This window comes from Salvia hispanica, chromosome 1 (genome assembly GCF_023119035.1).
Source record: "Salvia hispanica cultivar TCC Black 2014 chromosome 1, UniMelb_Shisp_WGS_1.0, whole genome shotgun sequence".
Classification (NCBI taxonomy): domain Eukaryota; kingdom Viridiplantae; phylum Streptophyta; class Magnoliopsida; order Lamiales; family Lamiaceae; genus Salvia; species Salvia hispanica.
In genome coordinates this window covers 43116761-43138118 of record NC_062965.1, presented here as the reverse complement: position 1 = coordinate 43138118, position 21358 = coordinate 43116761, and the positions used below count along the sequence as shown (strand labels likewise).

Below are 21358 nucleotides of genomic sequence, written 5' to 3'. Positions count from 1 at the left end.
ATGAAATGTGCTGTCATGAATCATGGAATGAAACTCCCGCTTTTTGGCTTTTCGCCGCATACTTGTGAAATCTCCATTTTACCCCCAATCTTGTCCACTTCCTTCAAATATTTTTGATGTAAAGAGCTGTGTCAACATCCATTACACCGCCCACTAGAGTAATACACTGAACTTAGAAGTACCTCTTCAATCTACTCCATCCATGTTTTATAGTAGCTGATTCATTTTAAAATTTTAGTTCAGCGGAGTCATTTTTCTTTTCAGTAAAAATCATCATATTTTCTCTCAATTATTTTACTTTATTCTCTCTATCTTTCTACTTTCTTCATTTCCTAGTATTTTATATTCCATCCATCCCAAAATAAGCACAACACTTCTTTAGAACATGAGATTTAAGGATTTGATATTTAAAGAATTAAAGTAGAGAAAGTAAAGTATGAGTAAGAGAAAAGTATAGAAGTAAAGTGAGAATAAAATAGGTGGATAATAAAGTAAGAGATGTGATTTTTTGCTTAAAAAGAAATGGCTCACTTAGAGCATCCACAATGGATGCCCGATCGCGCGCCCGATCGGCCGAGATCGGGCTCGGGCGTGGTCGGGCATCCATCGGCCGATCGGGCGCGCGATCGGGCATCCATTGCAGGCGTCGGTCACACCCGAGCGCGACCGAGAGTTCGGTCGCGACCGATCGCCCGCCCGATCGATCGGGCGTGAGATCGGGCGCCCATTGTAGAGGCGCGCCCGAGCCCGAGCCCGATTTTTTCGGTTTTTTTTTTATTATTATTTAACCCTAATTTAAACCACTGTAAATATTTCATTTTCTTCACTTTTCACCAAACCTTTTCACTTTCTCTTCTATATTCTCTCAATATTCACACTTTCAACAATGGATCCGAGTCAATACCCAAGCCCGAATAATGTCGACGACGATATGCCGATGTTTGGAGGAGGCGGCGCCCTGCGGCGGCGCCCGGTGGCCCGGCCACGAAGACTACCGGGTTGAGACGCCCGAATCTGTTGAATCCACTTTCGTCTCCGACTCTGAGTTCGATCCGTTCTTCGGCACCGAGGAGTATCGGGTTGAAGAAAGGGAGGAAGAAGATGGCGCGGAAAGAAAAGGCGCCATCGGTTCCAGTCCCACTCCCACACGACGAGCCGAACGAGGAGTACGCAACAGGGCGTACTGACTACGAGTTGGATGAGTACCTGAAGGTGGCTCAGTGTTGGGTCGATGTATCGGAGGATTCGATATCCTCCAACAACCAGACTTCGGCCAGGATGTGGGATCGCATTGAGGAACGCTACAACGAGGTGAAACCGAAGTGGGCGTTCAAGCGGACCAAGGTTCAGCTGCGCAAGTGTTGGGATCGGATCAAGGTCCACATCAACAACTTCTGTTATATCTACAACAGAACAGGGACGGAAGGGCTAGCGGTGAGAGCATGGAGGATGTTAGAGTTTGTATACTAGAAATCACGTTTCGAGTGATTGAGAAGATTTGTGGTCTAGTACTTAAAGCTACACGTGGAGAAGTCGCTAGCCATCTTCAATTCTTTGGAGAATTAATTAGGTATTATTCTACTCCGTAGAAAAGCATGTTTTAGGTTTTCAATATTCTTAAAGCATGATTGATTCAAGTTATGAGCATGATACATGTGATAATTACGCGAATAGATTTTGTCTAAATAATCTGCTAAATAGATCTGATTATTATGTGATTTATTTACATGCTCTTCCGCTGCGTGCACCAACAGAGGATGCCCTCAACAAGTCGTTGTCCGAGTACCAACGGCAGTTCGGGCAGTTCAAGCTGTACAATGTTTGGATGATCTTGAAGGACAAGGGGAAGTTCAACGGAGGGATACCGGTTGGATCCTCGGCTCCGAAGCGGACGAAGAACACCGCCGCTGGCGATTACACGAGCAGCGGCCCATCTCCTGTGGATCTGAACGCTGAGCCGGAAGGGAGTTCCGGCACGCCTACGTCTACTTTTAGACGTCCCATTGGTACCAAGGCTGCCAAAGCCCAGGCCAAAGGGAAGGCGGGCGCGTCTGGATCGGTGGCCCCCCCGCAGGCTGCGCCTCCTCCATCTGCTCAGCTCATGGACAGGGCAATCGAGGAGTTCGGAGGTTATCGCGAGGTGGTTGAGTATAGGTTTATACTTGACGCCCAAAACAGCCTTCGTGAAGAAACCGATCCGGAAGCCCGACAGAGGACTAAGAATATGATCAAGAATTTGGCCCAGAGGTTGAATTTAGATGACTAGTTTGGTTTTTTCTTTTTTTAGTATTTTAGTTTTAATGTAGTTTTTTTTTTAGCTAAGTATGATGTAGTTCCACTTTTCAATTAAGTAATGTACTTTTTTTTTTGGCATTTGTGGTGTATAAAATAATATATTTTGGTATTTTATAGTAATTAAAAACAAAATTAAAAAACAATGATTTAAAATTGAAATGAAAAGTGAATAAGAGATAGGGCATGCACTAGGGCTCCACCATTGCAGAAAGATAGGGCATGCTGACGTGGCAACCACTAGGGCTTCCACTAGGACATCCATTGTGGATGCTCTTATAATAGGACATTCCAAAATGAAATATGATTCACTTATCTTGGAACGGAGGGAGTAATTCTTTTACTTATTCTTTTACTAAACTTATCTAACATAATTTTTCTTAAATCGCAGGTAAAAAAGAAAAAGCAATACTTGTTCTGCACAAGAGCTTCAGTTTAGTCACAATTTCATTTTTTCAATATTTTCATTTCAATCAACATCTGTATAATATAGTGAACCTCGATATCCCATTTCGGTTATAACTCAAAATTTTGTACCAAACTATTTAATTTAAACGATAAACGTTAGACACATCATTATAGAATAAGCGGAGTTTATTATAATTTTATTTGTACTCCCGCCGTCCCCTCACAGCGGTCACACTAATAAATAGGAGTAGTTAAATTGGAGGGAAAAAAAAGTAAGAGAGAATAATATAGAGAAAAATTTTCTCCACATTACTCTTTCTCCACTACCTATTTAAACTCTTTCTCCACTTTACCTATTTATTAGTATGATTTTTCCAAATCAGCTGTAAAAAAGAAGAGAGTCAATTATGAAGGAATGGAGGTAGTAAGTACATCTTAGGGAATTCGGAGATTTAAAACCAATGACATCATCTGCCATAATATAAAAATCTGAAGTTCATTATAAATTTGTCATTAGTTCATTATAATGAACTTCAGATTATCTTGTATGTTCGACGTTTAAAGTTTAACGATGGTTTAGTATTTCCTTATAACCAAATTTCGGTTGCCTCGTCACAGTTGGATACCCTCAAGGCCTCAAACGTGTTAAATATAGGGTTGGAGACTTGGATCCCCTAATATGAAAACACAGCACACCATGCTGTGTGTAATACGCAAAATATAAAGAATGAAACGCAAGTTTTGTTAGTTTATTTGTTTTCTTTTCTATAACCATATCTTCTTATATTAAACAATACGGAGTACAAATTAAAAGTACTTATTTAATTGAGATTAAATGTTAAATTCTCTATATTCTGTTCCACATCGACTTGGTGATGATCCTAGCTTCTCTATATAAGTGTGGATAACCCTCCTCCTTATGAGGCCTTTTAAGGGGTGAGTGACTCATTTCTAATATGGTATCAGAGCAGGGTCAGTGACTCATTTCTAATATGGTATCAGAGCAGGGTCCAAGTCGATGATGGTGTATCTCTTTATCTCTTCTCTTGCCTACCAACGTGATGGAAGTCCGATATGTCATTCCGGCCCACATATGAGGGGGCGTGTTAAATTCTCTATATTCTGTCTCACATCGACTTGGTGAGTGACCCATTTCTAATATTAAAAGAAGATAATCAATGTTCATCTTTAAAGGACTGTAAACTTCATTTGTAGATTATAATTCTAGTAAATTTTAATGAAGGTTGTAATGGATCGAACATTGAGTTTACAACAGCTAAATTCCTGCATTCAAAAAGATCGATATCTTGTCTTTCTGTATGATTGATTTGCCAATTTTATCAAGTCCCATACATGATATAGTGAATTAGTACAAGAGAGAACGTCAAAACTAATTAAGAGGAAAAATACTTGATTTCTTAAATTCCTCAATTACAGAAGTAAAGTAAAACAGTACCATATAAAAAATAAAAGACATCTATCTTCCTCTTTCCACGATGACACTAGAGCCTACATCACAACCAACATAAATCAATCTCATTATCTGCGCAATTAAATTGATTTCACCAAAAAGAAAGAAACCAAAGATAAAGACTCGGAACTTAGAAGGTACATCTTGGTAGGTTGTCAAGTTTTAGATTTAATGTTTATTTGTAGATTTAATGCTTATTAGTTATTTATTTGAGGTTTATTTGAAAAACCATGTAAAATACTAGTAATAAAAAAATTGATCCAAATGCCATATTAGTGACGGACAAATGATATTTCAAATTTATGTGTTTGTCGGACTTGCAATTTCCATATAACTTCGCAATTCATGATAGCTTAGAATTATGAGAAAAAGAACATCAAGATTGTCCTATTTTATTTGAAATTTGAAGTGAATGAACGAGAAATTGGTCAGGAGATGAATTATATTATATACTCTCTCTGTCCCACTTAAAATGAAACATTTGAGAATCGGCACGAGATTTTATGCAGAGTTGTTTTGTGAGTTAATGAAGTGAGAGTAAAGTAATAGATATAAAAAAGTAGAAATAGAGTTATTTCCATTTTAGTAAACATTTCATTTTTAAAGAGACAAGGGGAGTACTAATTTAATTTAAAATTAAGACCTAAGTGGAGGTGAGTGAAATCAGAAAATTATATTCAATGAGAGTCCTTTAGTTATAGTCCACTTACATGGCAAACAAAATGATTTATGTGGCAAGCAAATGCTTCTTATCTTGCCATCATCTACCAATCTTTCCTTTTAATTAGTCCATCAACTTACCCTCTCAAACGGCCAAACCTCTTTTCAACAATCATTTACATTTACTACTAAAGTTGTCACATTGTCCCCTTTACCCTCTTCTCTTTTACCAGTTTTTCTAAAGATGATGAGATTCGTGTCATATTTTGGTGAAATAAATATTTCACCTTTTACACGAAAACAACAATATCGAGGGTGGGTAGGAAGTAGCACCAATTTGGATATATGATTTATAGTTAATTATCATGAAAAATACTTCATCAATTTACTTATATGTGATTGGGTTTTAATCCGAGTAAATACAAGTTGCATTCATTCACATATTTATTATTCCATAATATACATTTAGATATCAATGTTATTACTCTGGGCCAGTTTTTGGATTATAATTTTGGTATTCCAACTGAAAATAATTTTTACTGCATTTCAGAATAATGATATCGGTAGACCATCTCGCCAGCTGTGGAGATGCTTCATGCACCTTTTCGATTTTAATTACTATAATTTCATGTAAATTTCGTATAGCATTTGTTTATTATTTTAAAACAATTCTTTAATAATTGTGAACCAAGTTGGTTGGTCAATATATGTTCAATTACGAGTAATATTAATGAAAATATCGATGCATAATGGTCTTGGTTGAATTTTCATGTCTGTTATAACTTAATTGACACTTAATAGTTCTAATAATTGCGAGAATCATCCATATTGTAAAAAGAATTGATTCAGTTTCGACATTAATATACTCCATTAAATATCCGCCTCGGTTATCAGATTTCTACAAAATGGTAGGAAGAAGTTTAAATAATAATATATTTTTATTACGAGAATATTTTTTTATACAAAAATACAGCTTGAAAAATAAAAGGCCATCATTATGTCACGATGTATATATTACAAAAATAAAGGGCCATCATTATTTTTGTATGCTGTGATTATTGTCACTGATGACTTCTAATCATTTTCTCTTTACTTTTAGCTTCTTAAAATTAGAAGAGCTTCTCAATTGTAAGAGACGTGCATGTAACTTTTCTACGAGGACAAATACTAAACATTAATTCTACATTAAATTCTAAAAAAGGAATAACAAAAACAAATGTAGCATAGAAAATGAACTTAATAATCATGGAGTACTTTAATTACCAATCTTTTATCCCTAAATAAATAACAAAACGATTTATACACGACTTTCTATATGTTGAAGTTGAACTATCATGCATCATTAATGTGAGAAATATATTAAACATATTAATACTGTATTTTTCTTATTAACCAAGGGATATTAATTACTTCAAAATGGAGTAATAGATAAGGCTGGTATTCATCTTGAGAGATAGGGTTCATACCGACATGAATTAAATAATTTGAGTCCGCAATCACTGTACACTATCTTGTGTTAGTGTTGAACACTATATACTAGTGAGTAGTGAGGATAAATATGAAGAATTGTGGATTATGTAATTCATTGATAGAATAATTTCGACACAGTCTCCCCACTAATATCGCTACAACGAAATATCAATATTAATTACGGAGGCACGATAGAATTTATTTAAATATATAGAGAAAATTATTGGAATCGTGTGCCCGGTCACAGGGTTTTGACCAAGAATAAACATGACATTATATTAATTTTTGTGAAATTAAATTATAGAGCGTCGATTTACGTTCGGAATAGATGACCGCAGTATGTTCATTTTCTCAAATTTGATTCTCAGTTCCGATGAGTAAAAAATAATGAATTAAAGTTGCACAAAAATGCGATCTAATTAAATAAGCTAGTAGAGAAGCTAATGGGTTAAAAAGAGTGTTAATATCCCACATAGGAAGTGACAACCTTATTAAACTATTAATAAGAAGAGTTATTACATAATAGTGGACTAAGATGGGTGGTATAACCCACACGCGAGCGCCACCGTTGCGCGCCACATGCATGTGGACTTGGATGTTGGCAATTAGTCTTTGGGCTCGGTGTTTGGGCTTGTCCTAAGGCTAGTCTAGTTCTTTTAGACCACCAATGCTTCCAATTCAGCGAGCCAAGTAGAATGACATTTCGTCAGTATGACGAAGTGAAGCCAATGTGGCTGACACATGACGAAGTCCACGTCGTGAGCGAACCTAGACGCAGAGCGTGTCCCGATACGTCCATCCAGGATCAGCCTTTGCAGTTCCAGTAACGACTTGTGACGTCCGGCGGTTACAACCCAACTATGATGACAACCATCAAGCTGCGTTGAGTGTTGACCCCTATCCATTCCATGCATTTCTTACACTACGAAAATTTGCAAAGCATTATGCATCATAAGCTCTCTTGTTTTGCATTGTTCTTCTGTCGAAATTCTGTCCTCCCCTCCAATCCAATTCACCAGAGCTCTGTTGATAGCAGTGCTACTACATCGTAGACAAAAAGCCGTTTTATCTTTAGGGAGGACACGCCGATCCGAGAGTACTACTGAGACGTATCTTGTATTGCTGACAGAGGCCTCATCGACTCGGCTTATTGCTGCATTTACGATTTTATTGTTTCGATATATTATTGTAATTTCGTTTCAATTTTATTTTATGTTCCTTCTTTTGGGCTTTATTACGCGTGATTAATTTTCTTATAATCTAGGAACCTAACAGAAATTAAATAGAAACTCATAGTGACTAGTACAACTTAATATGCATTGTTGATTTTGTATGATTTGTGATCGTGAATATTATTTTAGTACAGTATATTAATATTAAGAAGCATAATCATATGGAGAGTATTTAATATGAAAAAATTACTTAATAAACAGGGAATGTTCAAATGAAAAATCATTCTTAGTTCAAGAATGAATAACTATTTGCTGTTAATTCGTTAAACGGTGGACTTATTTACTTAGTGGATGAGTGCAATATCAAGATTCAAAAAAGTCATTTTCACCTTATATAAGTTTTATTCGTTTAGAAACTTATATTGTTAATAAAAATCATGTCATTTAAAAATGGGGCAAATAATTTAGTATTTGTCATGTTATAAACTTTTTCTTAATAAATGAATTGGACTATTATTTAGCCATGTAATTGGAAATCCTATAGTCTCAGCAAGTTTTCTAATCTAAGTGTCCGAGTCGAGTTTTTTAATTAAATTAATGCAATCTTAATTAAAGATGCTTTCATCTTCAAAGTTATAATTTTAATATTATTGATTAAATTGAAAAGCTGAATTAGATCAGTTAAAATACAATATAATATGATAATATAAATACACATCTTATATAAAATTATTGATATCATCAATACAACGAGACAAAGGACAATGATTATTCAACCCCTTTTCTCCTAACAAATGTTAGGAAAAAAATAACATCTTCGAGTGCTCATTGAGTAAATTCATGATTATGTAAATTCATTATCATGGATGAGGCAAGTATTGTGTAAGGATGCTTGTAGAAAATATAATAGTTCAATAATATATTACAAACTCCCACTTTTCGCACTTAGATCTGAAGGGCCCATTATTTCCGATCTTTGTAATTCCTTCCTTACATCATTCAAATTTTTTTTATTAGATTTGAAAACAACTGCTAATCCTAGCTATTACTGAAAAATATTTCATTTACATTCTACATGAGTTTCGCAATTACTTTTAAGTACTACTTTACATGATCACTATTCACTTACATTATTCATAGAATAATCGAATTCAATTTAAAATTTAGATTAATGGATCAGTATAATGCATATAAATACTATTTGTCTAGTAAAAATTTCAATGTCTTAGTAAATCGAGTTCAATTTAAAATTTAAATCACTAAATAAGATATATAAACAAAATATAAAATGAAGTTAAGGATATGTTATAGTGATCCTAAGTAGATCTCTTAGCTTTGCTTTTTAGTAACATGCCATCAAAGATTGTGACTTGGTAGTCTACAGGGCCATCGATTAATAGTTTGATTTATGCCTCTTAAGTCAAATTGTGCAGACGTAATAATTGGTGTCCACTTTTAAAATTGTTCCAATTGATGGTATGTTTAATAATGGCACATAATTTGACCATAAAAGATGCAAATATGGTTTAAATTTAAAGTATAGCACTTAAAGTTTCACGTTTCTTGACCTCAATTGTGTGCGGTCCACATTGTTTTGAAGCAAATACATTATAAAATATACATTGTTTTGAAGCAAATACATTATAAAATATACATGGATCATGAAAGTCTATTTTCCTCGGGTTCCATTCTATGTGATCATGTTGATTTAATAATATTACTTGATAAAATATAAATGAATTATTTCACTAACGCACATTTCAACACAATATTAATAAGTGATGTTTGATTCGCCAGATAATATAATAGTAAAACAATGTAAAATAAGTTAAAATAAACTGTGTGTATATGAGGGTGAATGTGAAACGATTACTAATGAGATTACAATATAGTTCTGATATTACATAGTCAGGTCATTAGCAGAACTTTAAAAAAAACAATGTAAAAGTTGGGTCATGAGCGGAATTAACAAAAAAAAAAAACAATCGAACAAAAGATAAAATTAGACATAGTTTTAAATCATTGACTAAAAATTTCCAAAATTCCAATCAAATTAGACATACTCTTAAAAAAAACAAGTAAATATTCCGATCAAATGGCTCCGCCATGCCAATTAGATTAAATATTTAATAGAATTAACAGAATAATTGTGAATATGGCTGTATGGAATTGTGTTCGAGATTTCAATTCTTGGACAAGAAAGAAGAGTGCCATCTTATTTAACAAGAATATAAATTTGCATCAGTCATAAATCCACAAAAATCAGTCTTGATTCTCGTCCCACTTGTCGAATCTTACCCAAAAAGTTATGTTTTTTTAAATAGAAAGTATGAGAATATTATGTAGTAGTAGAAAATTAGTTGATATGCATTTACTAAAAAAAAAAATATTATCCCTATTTTATTTTAGACCAAGTGTATCCTTCAACAGACTCGGTGAATATTCATCGCAATGACATCTCAAAAGTCGGGATTAGCCCTTTGACTATTTGGTTAAGAATAGACGAACCGTTTGTTATTTTTTGATTCCTTAACGGCGCGGCCTTTAAATTTAAAGTTATTTAATCATAAAAGAAAATAATAATAAAGAATGGACGAACCGCATTCCCACCCGACTACATCACTTGAGAGGCTGAAAATGACAATTGGGATTTGGATAGATTTCTAAGCGAAGTAAAGCCCAATGGGCCAAGGTGAGTACAAATATAGAAGAATAGCCCATTTAACTACATACTGGGCTGGGTGAGTACGATGGGTCAATTCGCAGAAAAATGACTCTATTTGAATTAAAGAAGAAATCAATTGCACAGAATGACAATTCTACCCCAAGTTATACCCATAAACCCTGTTTTTTAAAATACAAAGAGAAAGCAAGAAAAAGAGAAGATGGAAGTTGAAACAGCAGAATTAGGTAGGGCGGAGGAGAGAGAGCAGAGCCACCGCGTCATATGTCAGCTCACCGACGCGGAAGGCACGGCGCTCGGCTCGCCAATTTTCCTGCCGGAAACCGCAGGTCCTAAGGAGCTCCAGCAGCTCGTCAACCAGCTCCTCAACAATGTAAATTCATCATCAAACTAAATCTATTTTTTTGGCTTCTTATTAGTAATCATAGGATTCTCTTTTGGATGATCTCTCCGCAATTACTCCGGATATATTTTTGGAATCCATTGCGGTCATAGGAGAGAATCTGTTTGCCTCATATAGTGCTGCTGGTTGCCTTTTTTTTATGAACAATATTTATATGAAAAATCTGGAAATGAACTACATGTAGTGGATAGGATCCTATTTAACGAGGAATATGTTTGGTTATCTTAGGAGGAAAAGTTGCCTTATGCTTTTTATGTGTCGAACCATGAGCTTGCAGTGGAGCTTGGATCGTACCTTCAGAAGAATAAAGGCATTTTGCTAATTCCTTTGATGAATTTATTGCTCTTGATCATTCTTTTTACTCCTATACCGAACACAAACTCAAATTGCTGAGATTTTGAGTAAATAATGATGCAGTTTCTGTGGAGAAGGTCATTACAATAGTATACCAGCCCCAGGCTGTATTTAGAATACGTCCAGTGACTCGATGTTCTTCAACTATTGCTGGTAAGAAATGTGTTTTATTCCGTTCACATGCTCATCCCAATTAAGGGTTCATTTTGTTTCTTTCGTACCTGCATCGTCAATGATATTATTAGTCCTGATCACTGCCTAGCTCATTCTTCACTCTATTTCACCTTCCTATAACTATTGAATTTTCTAAAGCACTTCTTGAGTATCTTAAAAAAACTAATGTTTGCAATATCATGACTAGGTTTCACAAATGGATAATACATTCCTCCATACTGATTCTGTATTGGCTTTGATGTACATTTAGGTTTTATTGATACATGATTGTTCTGTAGGTAAAACACGAATAAGTGGTTAGTCATGATAATTGTTAACACATTGACCTTAACATTAGTAGCTTATATAGCATAGGAGATTAATCAAACCAAGTAGTCTCATTTTGCAATACAAAGATAATTTCAAGGATAAACACTTGTTCTAAATCTCATCTTCCCTAGGGTTGTTTAACTGGTTAAGGAACCCCTCTACCAAAGGACAAAGCTAGCTTAAAGACATTTACCTCTTCTTGATTTTTATGTTTGATACAACCATATATATGATATATTTGGCGGGCTTGATTACATTTTCGTCTAATTTTTCTTGGCCAAAGCCAAAACAGCATTTCTTGACTCTTGGCGGACTTTTGAAATAATGTTATTCTCGTTCAATGAAATAATTTCAAAACTGTTCAGTTTACGGACTGCTAGATTTATTTGGCCCTCTTAATTCTTATTGGGATGAAGTTTTCTTGGATTTATCTTTAAAGTGATGTTTGAGTTTGACGGCATTTTTTGGTCCAACTCTGGTTGATTTATTGTAGGTCACACTGAAGCTGTGCTTTCTGTTGCCTTTAGTCCTGATGGACGCCACCTGGCCAGTGGATCAGGTGATACAACTGTTCGTATGTGGGATTTGAATACGCAGACACCATTGTTTACATGTAAAGGTCAGAATCTTTCTTTTTTATGTCTGAGCAGCATTTTTCTGATGGTTGAATGACATTACTATAATTCCCAGATTTTTAAACGTTTATCTCCATTGTTTGTGTTTCTTGAAAACATCCAAGAAAGAAATCTACAGCACTTTGTTTGGTTATACGTATATAATTATATCTGCATAAAGCTATTTGGATATGTGACATTATAAAAGATAACTATATGTATGAAGTTAGATGGTTAGAATGCCACAATAAAAAATTCGGTCTAAAAAGTTCGCACTCATTTTTTTAACTATGACACTCTTTGAATGGATTCCTTTTGCTTAATTGTTATGTAAGCCCTTCCATTTGAAATTATTGGATTCAACTATGGAGTATGTCATTACCTATTGGTTGTGCCTATAATGTCCATTTCATTTTCTTGAGCTATTTGGCATTTTCTATAAATATGTAGTGATATATAATGATCACCGTACTTTATCTCCCCCCTTCAGGACACAAGAACTGGGTTCTTTGTATTGCATGGTCGCCAGATGGTAAGCATCTAGTAAGTGGAAGCAAGGCTGGAGAACTTATATGCTGGGACCCACAGACCGGCAAATCACTGGGAAATCCACTTATGGTAAGTGTAACAACTAGTGTTTTTCTTGATTGAATTTCTTCCTTGTTGATCTGAATATTTTTTTTAACCTGCCTTAATCTATTCTGTCAACCATCTTAGAGTCGAATGTATTGTAGAGTGTGTTGATTGTGATCTGTTTTTTTTATCTTTGTAGATGCTCAATAGGAAAATAGTATACTAGATATATAGGTCTATGTATATATTAAGAAGGGATAGGCTAGTGGCACTGTCAAGATACACCATTATACTTTTGCTGAAAGATACGTGCATGCTTGACATTGTGCCTCCCCATCCTATATATTCATCACCTAATTTGATTGATATATAATATCTATCATCTTTTAACATCACCAATAATTATTTTTGGAATCTCTAAATGTTATTATATATCGGCTATGGCGCCGCCGTGGCGCCATTGCATGGCGGGTTTCAAGAACAACACCATCGCCACGAGCTACCATGAAACTTTTTAATGGCGACTGGCGCCATGGCATGTATGGCGTCAATTTATTGCAAATTCAAACAAAATTGAAGAATATTTAGGGCAACGAGTTAATATAATTGCTTCTTCTCTTTTGAAATATAGTTCATACAATTTTCCCAATGTCTCATGGAGAAGAAGCCACATCAATATGGTGGCATCACTAGGGGCAAAGAACACTTGATGGGTAGCCACCAAGATCAATATGTCCAGCTGAATGACTAGACATAAGAATCTAAGAGGATCCTGCAGCTCTTTTGTCGGTAAAATATTTCCAAAGTTCTTCACGAACACTTTTCGGACACTTCGGGCATGCGACAACCTTCCCTTCTTCCCCATCAAGTGTTCTTTGCCCCTAGTGATGCCACCATTCATTTGTTTGTAGCAAAAATGCATTGTACCTTATTAGTGGATGCCTTGTCCACTTGAATGCAATACTTCCACCCCGGATCTATTCTAGTAGCGGAAACATTACTAGAATCTGCTCTACTCGTTGCTAGGTATGTCAGTCTAGCCCGAAACCCGCGGATCGACCCAAATAGGCCGGTAAAATCATAGGATTAGGGCCGGAAAATTGTAACCTAAATACATAATCGGGCTACACGGGCTGACCCGTTTGGGTCGGCGGGTTATGCGGGCTGGCCCAGGTGGGTTGCGGGTTAGCCCATGGGTTGAGCATTTTAAAAAAAAATTATCAAATTTTGGGTTTATATACTTACATATATGAAATATATATGGCATGTGAACTATATATGATAATTATGTGTTCTTTCTCAAATTAAAAGTTAGGGTAATATGAAATATAGAGTATATTAATATCATAATATGTACTCATATAATCACATTAAACTCTATAGAATTTATTTTGTGACATACTGTTATCTATACTATCTTTTTTAACTTCTTAGAATTTATTTTTTCGGTATACAATTAAGAATATTATTTAACTCCTTTTGAAATGCATGATTTCCATTTAATTGTCATTTAATTGTATTCAGATTCACACGTGCTACTAATTGAGCGTTATGTTTATGTATTTTGTTTCAATTTTCAATAGCTATTATTTTCCTTCTCTTGATCACTTTGATAATACTTCACTTTACGACAATTTGTTTTTTTATAAGTTAGAATACCGAATTGGATAGAAAGAAACAAATAAGATCACTTCTGGCCCGAATAGCCCGTGGGTTAGCTCGAAACCCGAAGAGTTAGGGTTAGGGCCAAAAATATATAACCCGAAAAATTTACAGTTCGAATAACCCGCACCCAAATAGCCCGACAACTCGAATGAGTTGGCCTGAACCCGAGCTGGTTAGCCCAATTGACATCCGCTGCCATTGATGTGGCTTCTTCTCCATGAGACATTGGGAAAACTATATTAACTATATTTCAAAAGAGAAGAAGCAATTGTATTAACTTGCTACCCTAAATATTCTGCAATTTTGTTTGAATTCGCAATAAATTATGCTTGAATCTAGGGTTTTTTGGGGTGAGTAATCTGATTCTAATTTCTAAGAAGAAAAACCGGGTAAATACAATTGGGCCGTCTTATTTGCTAATTGGATAGAGGATTGGGGGCACCCAATCAAAAATTGACGCCATACATGCCATGGCGCCTCATTCATGGCGGCAAATGGCAGTCGCCATTAAAAAGTTTCATGGCAGCTCGCGGCGATGGTGTTTTTCTTGAAAACCGCCATGCAATGGCGTCACGGCGGCGCCATAGCCGATATTTAATATCATTGGTTTATACCAAAAAGACATTAGGCACCAACACATGTCATGTCATGTTTTACTTGGAAGAATTTACAATGAATTTGAATAGCACGGATCATGTCTCGGGGGCACAAGAAATGGATAACTGGAATTTCATGGGAGCCAGTGCATCTTAGTGCTCCATGCCGCCGATTTGTCAGTGCAAGTAAAGATGGTGATGCAAGGATCTGGGATGTTGCTTTGAAGAAATGTATAATATGCCTTACTGGACATACACTGGCCATAACATGTGTGAAATGGGGAAGTGATGGATTCATATATACTGGGTATGTTTCACTTTAGTGAGAATCTACACCTCCTAAACAGGAAATTGTAAATTAATATGATTGAACTGTTATTTTTCTTTGAAATTTGGAAGCACCTTGTTGGCCTATATTTTATATTGTAACCTAGGTAACAATTATGTGGTGATTGAATGGCATTCACTCAATTGGAAGATCATGCATAAAGAGCATTTTTTTGCAAGTGAACAATTCAAAATGGCTCAATAATTTGTGCTTTCTTCTGTAGTTTCATTTCGAACAAACTTTTATAATTTCAAAGCTGTTTTATCTTCCAATTGTGAATTATCTGTAACTTTTATCCTGATAGGCAGTTTAATTGGTAGGGTTGGAGGAGGTATTGTAAATTTTAGGCGAAGTAAATCGTTATTATACAGTAAAATTGTAGAAGATAAAAAAAAAATTTGATTTCTATATTACGTTTTCAGATCTCAGGATTGCACAATTAAAATATGGGAGACTACACAAGGAAAGCTAATTCGGGAATTGAAGGTATTTATTTTCTGTGGCTCAACAATCTTTTGTTCATTTGCCTCCCATCCTATTTTTATAAGTGCATCCATTGCACATCTGCAAAGCAGCATATCCCTTCCCTTCAGTTCTCATTTTCTACACTTATCCGATGCTTTGGGCTTCTTGTCATGTTGTTCTTGTGTAGATTATGTTGTCTTATGTACTGGGGGTTAAATGGTTCATATGTCCACAGTTCTTGTGGTGACTAATATGCTTCTGTGAACATCAAACGAGCCATGGGCTTTTAGACTACTATCAACTTATTGTAGTCTTAATTTTCTTATACTTAGTCGGCTAGTCGCTCATGTTTCCCATATTTCTCATTGTGTAGGGCCATGGGCATTGGGTGAATTCATTGGCATTGAGTACTGAGTATGTTCTCCGAACTGGTGCCTATGATCACACTGGTAAACAGTATTCATCTCCAGAGGAAATGAAGCAGGTGGTGTGATTTATCTATTTTTTCCCTTCATAATTACTTATTGTAGAGTATGTATGCTTCTCCTTTTGGTCTACAATACTTCTTGTTAATTCATCAAAGTGATTTAACCATTCAATACAGTTGTGGACCTTAGATATACTACTATGTATTTTCTTTTACATTGTCGGAAGCTTGGTGCTGATATTTATGGTTTTGCATTTTGGATTTTATTTGGAAGGACTTAAAGGTTGAATCTCCTTGTATTATATGCATTGGCTTTACTTTGTGTACTGCATTTGAAATCCGAGGCTACTGAAATTGTTTTACCAGGTTGCTTTGGAAAGGTATAATAAGATGAGGGGCGGTGCTCCTGAAAGATTGGTGTCAGGTTCAGATGACTTTACCACGTTTCTATGGGAACCTGCTGCCAGCAAACACCCCAAAAATCGTATGACTGGTCATCAACAGGTGCTCAGTTTTGCGTCATTTCAATATTACCTCTGTTTTTTTGAATAAAACCAAACTCAGTTGAAAATGATTTATTCTGGATTAAATGCTTTATATCTTTCAAACTAATGCTGATATTCCTTTTACTAAGTTTACTGAAGAGCCAATGCATGTTTGATTTCATAGACATGAGATGCAGAGAATGAGGGACTGGCATTGGATAGATGACATATCATTAGACTCAGAACAAGCGTAACTGACAATCAGAAAGAGAAAAAAAAAGGGAACATACAAGTAGAAAATCTCTAGTGATGATTTGGGAAATGATTGGTAGCCATGGTCTTGGCATATAATTACGGACTGCAGGAAAACTTCTACATCCATTCTCAAACTTAATCAAACCCCCCAAAATCAAACATCTTCTTGTTTAGTGTTACCTTTCTGTCAATTACTTGTGTTCATCAACATGCTCGATCTAACAAAGCTGTGCACAGAAAATATTGTACCCGTGGCTTCCATCTCTATCTCTCAATCTCTTTACACCATTGATGCATCTAGTTTGCATAATCTGGTTGATCCTCTCAATATATGTCCGGAGCTTTCAACCTTATTAATGATTATTGATTATTGATACTACCATATATCGACATTGAGTGCTAACCTCTTATTATTATTCGATCTCCTGTAGCTTGTAAATCATGTTTACTTTTCTCCTGACGGGCAATGAATGCCTCCTTTGATAAGTCGGTCAAATTATGGAATGGAGTAACTGGAAGTTTCGTGGCTGCCTTCCGTGGCCATGTTGGGCCCGTTTATCAAATAAGGTTTGGATTATTTTTAATAGAATTTTATGCATCTAGTTTGTAGATCTAATCCGAAATCTTCTTGCAGCTGGTCAGCTGACAGTAGACTGCTTTTGAGTGGAAGCAAAGACTCAACTCTTAAGGTAAATGTCCCTTTTGAAAACTGAAAGTGTTTTGAAATAATTTTGTTTTGTTAGGGAATGTGCCAATGTGGCCATGCTGGATTGCAAGTCAATGATTGCGCAAACGTGTATACTACATCGACTCTAATTGTGATACATAGTCTACTGTTGTACAATGATTATTGACACGGAAGCCTGTAAAAACAGGTTTGGGATATTCATACGCAGAAGCTGAAACAAGATCTTCCAGGACATGCAGATGAAGTGAGCTGTGTTGTCTTCGTTGTTTTGGTACATTTTATGCATCTAATTGAATCTTTGACGAACCCATTTTTGAATTGCAGGTGTTTGCAGTAGACTGGAGTCCAGATGGTGAGAAGGTAGCATCAGGTGGAAAAGATAAAGTTCTGAAGCTATGGATGGGGTAGACGCCAACAGTTTCACCATCATATACCGAGTTTTGGCAAGAAACGGAATCGCTGTTGCAACAAGAGATCACAAAGATAGGTATACTTTAGTTTAGGGAAGTAGTATTTTCTTCTGTTCAATTTCATTTATAAGACCTGGTGGTGGTGGTGGTGGTGATCAAGCTGCATATTTTTATTTCTCATTTATTTCCCTTTGTAAAGGAATTAACAACAAACAGGGTTAACTAAAATTTTCATTTTTTTTATCTTTACCAGTTGCACTCAACATCCATATATCCTTGGAAGAAATGGTAATGGAGTACATTTTTGTTTCCCAACAGCTTAATTTTGTCAGTCAATATTATAGAACCAAACACAAAAGCAAGTGGACAATCCAACAAAAATATTCTTCTTTTAAATACTACTCATAGTACAAGATTAAAGCAATATTTAATCTATCTAAGCAAATACTAATATTTATTTAGGGGAGTGTTATGATGCCATCACCTCTTAAAGTAACACCATACTACAATTTTTAGCCAATCATTTGTACACGTGGACGAATAATCAGCTGTCATGTGGCAATAAAAAAAATGTTCAAGGATAAAAATGTAACACCATACCACCATTCCTAGCCAATCATTTGTACACGTGGACGAATAATCAGCTACCATGTGGCAATAAAAAAAATATTCAAGGATAAAAAAAACAGCCAGCAATATTTTATACAATATACAACAATTTTTCTTGGGCAGCAATATCTAGCGTATTAAATATTGCTGTGTAGCGTTTATAATATTGTTGTATATGTGGTGTCACGGTGTCACTTTAAGAGTAATTGTCATTTTAACACAAACCTATTTATTTATTTCAAATTGCATTATACTACCACAATATAACAACATTTCCAATCTGTGCTTCTATGGACCCAAGGTGTCTCAAGCATTCAATTTTTAACTAAGCGGAGATTCCCACGAGTGATCTTTTACCTTCGTACACGAATATCCAATTGTTGCCGACCAACAAAAATAAATAAATTTGTGGAAAGAAATTGTCGAGATCTATAACGAGGGACGCCCCAAAGATGCCTTTGACGCAAATTTCGCATGCCTCGAACCCATTTTGATAGGTAAAACCATAAATCCAAAAGTTATACGCCTTTTACAACAGTTTGGAGCCACGAAGGAGATGCCGCGCAAGTAAAACATACTCCATATTTTAGTGGAAACATTCAGTGGTATTGGTAGATGCAGAAGCAGTGGTATGAAAACTATAACTGCTTGGAGTTTCAATATTCCACTAATTCTTTTATTTTCTTTGTATTGTTTTTATTTTTGTAAATCAAATCCTTCACTGTAAACATAAATAAATTGTTTTTCTAATGTTACTATTTGGCATCCTTTAGCTTCAATTGGATGGCTTCTAGAATACAAATGAATTTTAAATTCATTCATATTATGTATTAAGATTTTAATTTACTTTTTCTTAATATTTTATTTTACAAGTATTAAAAATCATATGAACTTTTTTTATTTATTGAAATATTAGCTACATAAGTATCTATTAAAAAAAAAGATAAATAAAAAATAAATAAATATGAACAAAAATTAAATTGAAGAAATTATATTTATTAAAATATTAGCTATATAACTATTTAATAAACATAAAGTAAATAATAAAATTAAATATCAATCCAAACAAAATCAAGTTGAAATCTTGTATGAATGAAAACAAAAATAAAATGAAAAACGCAAGTCAGCATCGATGAATTTTTTTTTTTGAAAAGAGCAAGTAAAGTTAATTATTCTGATACTACATCCGTCCCACATTAAGTGTCACATTTAATGTGGGTACGGGTTTTAAGAAATATAAGGAAAAGTGGATTGATAAGTTAGTGGATTATGAGTTCCACTTATATATATATATATTAGTTTTATGGGTCCTATTCTAATGCTTATAGCACCCTAATCCAAAATCAAGACTAAATCTTCACCCTTGAATTTTAAAATGAGTGGATGAGATTAAAGCTCACAAAATCTCAATAAATAGTAGACAAAATATCAACAAAAGGGTAATATCGTCATTATGTTATCATATGATAATTTTCGTGAGTGTTTTTTTATATCAACATTGTGTATTACAAATATCAACAATATGACATTAGAATATCAACACAAGGACAAGAAAATATCAACACATTTTTATTGAGATTGGACATGCATAATATTGAGATTTTGCCTACAATATATTGAGATTTTTTGTTGTATTTGTTGAAAATAGCTGCTTATCAACATGTACGAAAATTGAAATATAATTTATCAAATTTCATCACCCAAACATCGTCGGAACATATGCAATTGAGATCTCGTTGGAATCCTTATTAAATTATCTTTAATTTGATATATTTTTTGCGAAAAAATAATTTAAATTGAGAGAGTTACGTAAATTTAAAGATTTGAGATGATTTTGAGGAGAGAGAAAGTAGTTAGTTATAATTACTACATATAGGATTTGACATTAATACCCTTTTAATTTAATTAATAATTATTTAAATTTAAAATATATTACACTTGGCATTATATTAACCACAAGATCTTCTGATCTAATGGTTGAAAATAGGTCTCAATTTGGGATTGATAATTAGTTAGCAATTGATTACATCCCTTAGTTTTATAATAAAATGTGAGTAGAATTGGTTGGTGAAATGTGAGGTCTACTTACCATTTATAGTAAAAGTAAAATGTGACTCTTATTGTGGGACGAAGGTAGTATATAAAAAAGGCTCAAGCCAAAGACGGCGAGCAAGCAAGCCCAATGAACAAAACTCCCAAACAAAAGAAGCGTTAAACAACAACACTCAGAGCTACTCGACAGACCACCAACAAAATACGTTAACAGCCAAAAAACCAATACACCCGCCCATATAGTTGAAAAACTAAAAAAACAACCCACAACCAAAAGGTCTACAAACAACAGCAAAGACAAAAGGCACAATAAGCGGAGAGAAGAGACAACAAGAAAACACCCGCAAAGCTAGATACCTGGTCCCAACTCATATACCCGACATCTCAAGTTCGGACTTTTTGACTCTTTGTGTCTTCATATCTCTCGCCCACTCTCTAATGCAGCTCAACTCATCATGTATTTTCCCCGGAGAGAATGAAAAGTTGGTACACCAACCTGTTATCCAAGCACCTAAGTGCCATAAGATAATTCTCTTCTCGATCTCCAAATTGTGTACACAGCCTTGGAAAACGGTTCTGTTTCCAAGGTCTGATGAGGCCCGATTCATGCATGTATATTATAGCAAAATCGCACTGAAATCAGCAAACTAACAACCCTTTTGAGCCATGTGTGTGTAGATTTCGCCGGAAAACGAAGATCACATCAATTCAGAGGGCGAATGCAAATGAACAGCCCGCCTTCCTAGGGTACAATAAATGCGGCGACTGCTACCAAAACGGACTCAAAGAATTCAA

General features: G+C 34.9%; 1 pseudogene; it reads left to right on the top strand.

Moving 5' to 3' along the window:
- Window positions 1-10358: 10358 nt before the first annotated feature.
- On the top strand, window positions 10359-18147 carry LOC125202366 (annotated as a pseudogene).
- Window positions 18148-21358: the final 3211 nt, after the last annotated feature.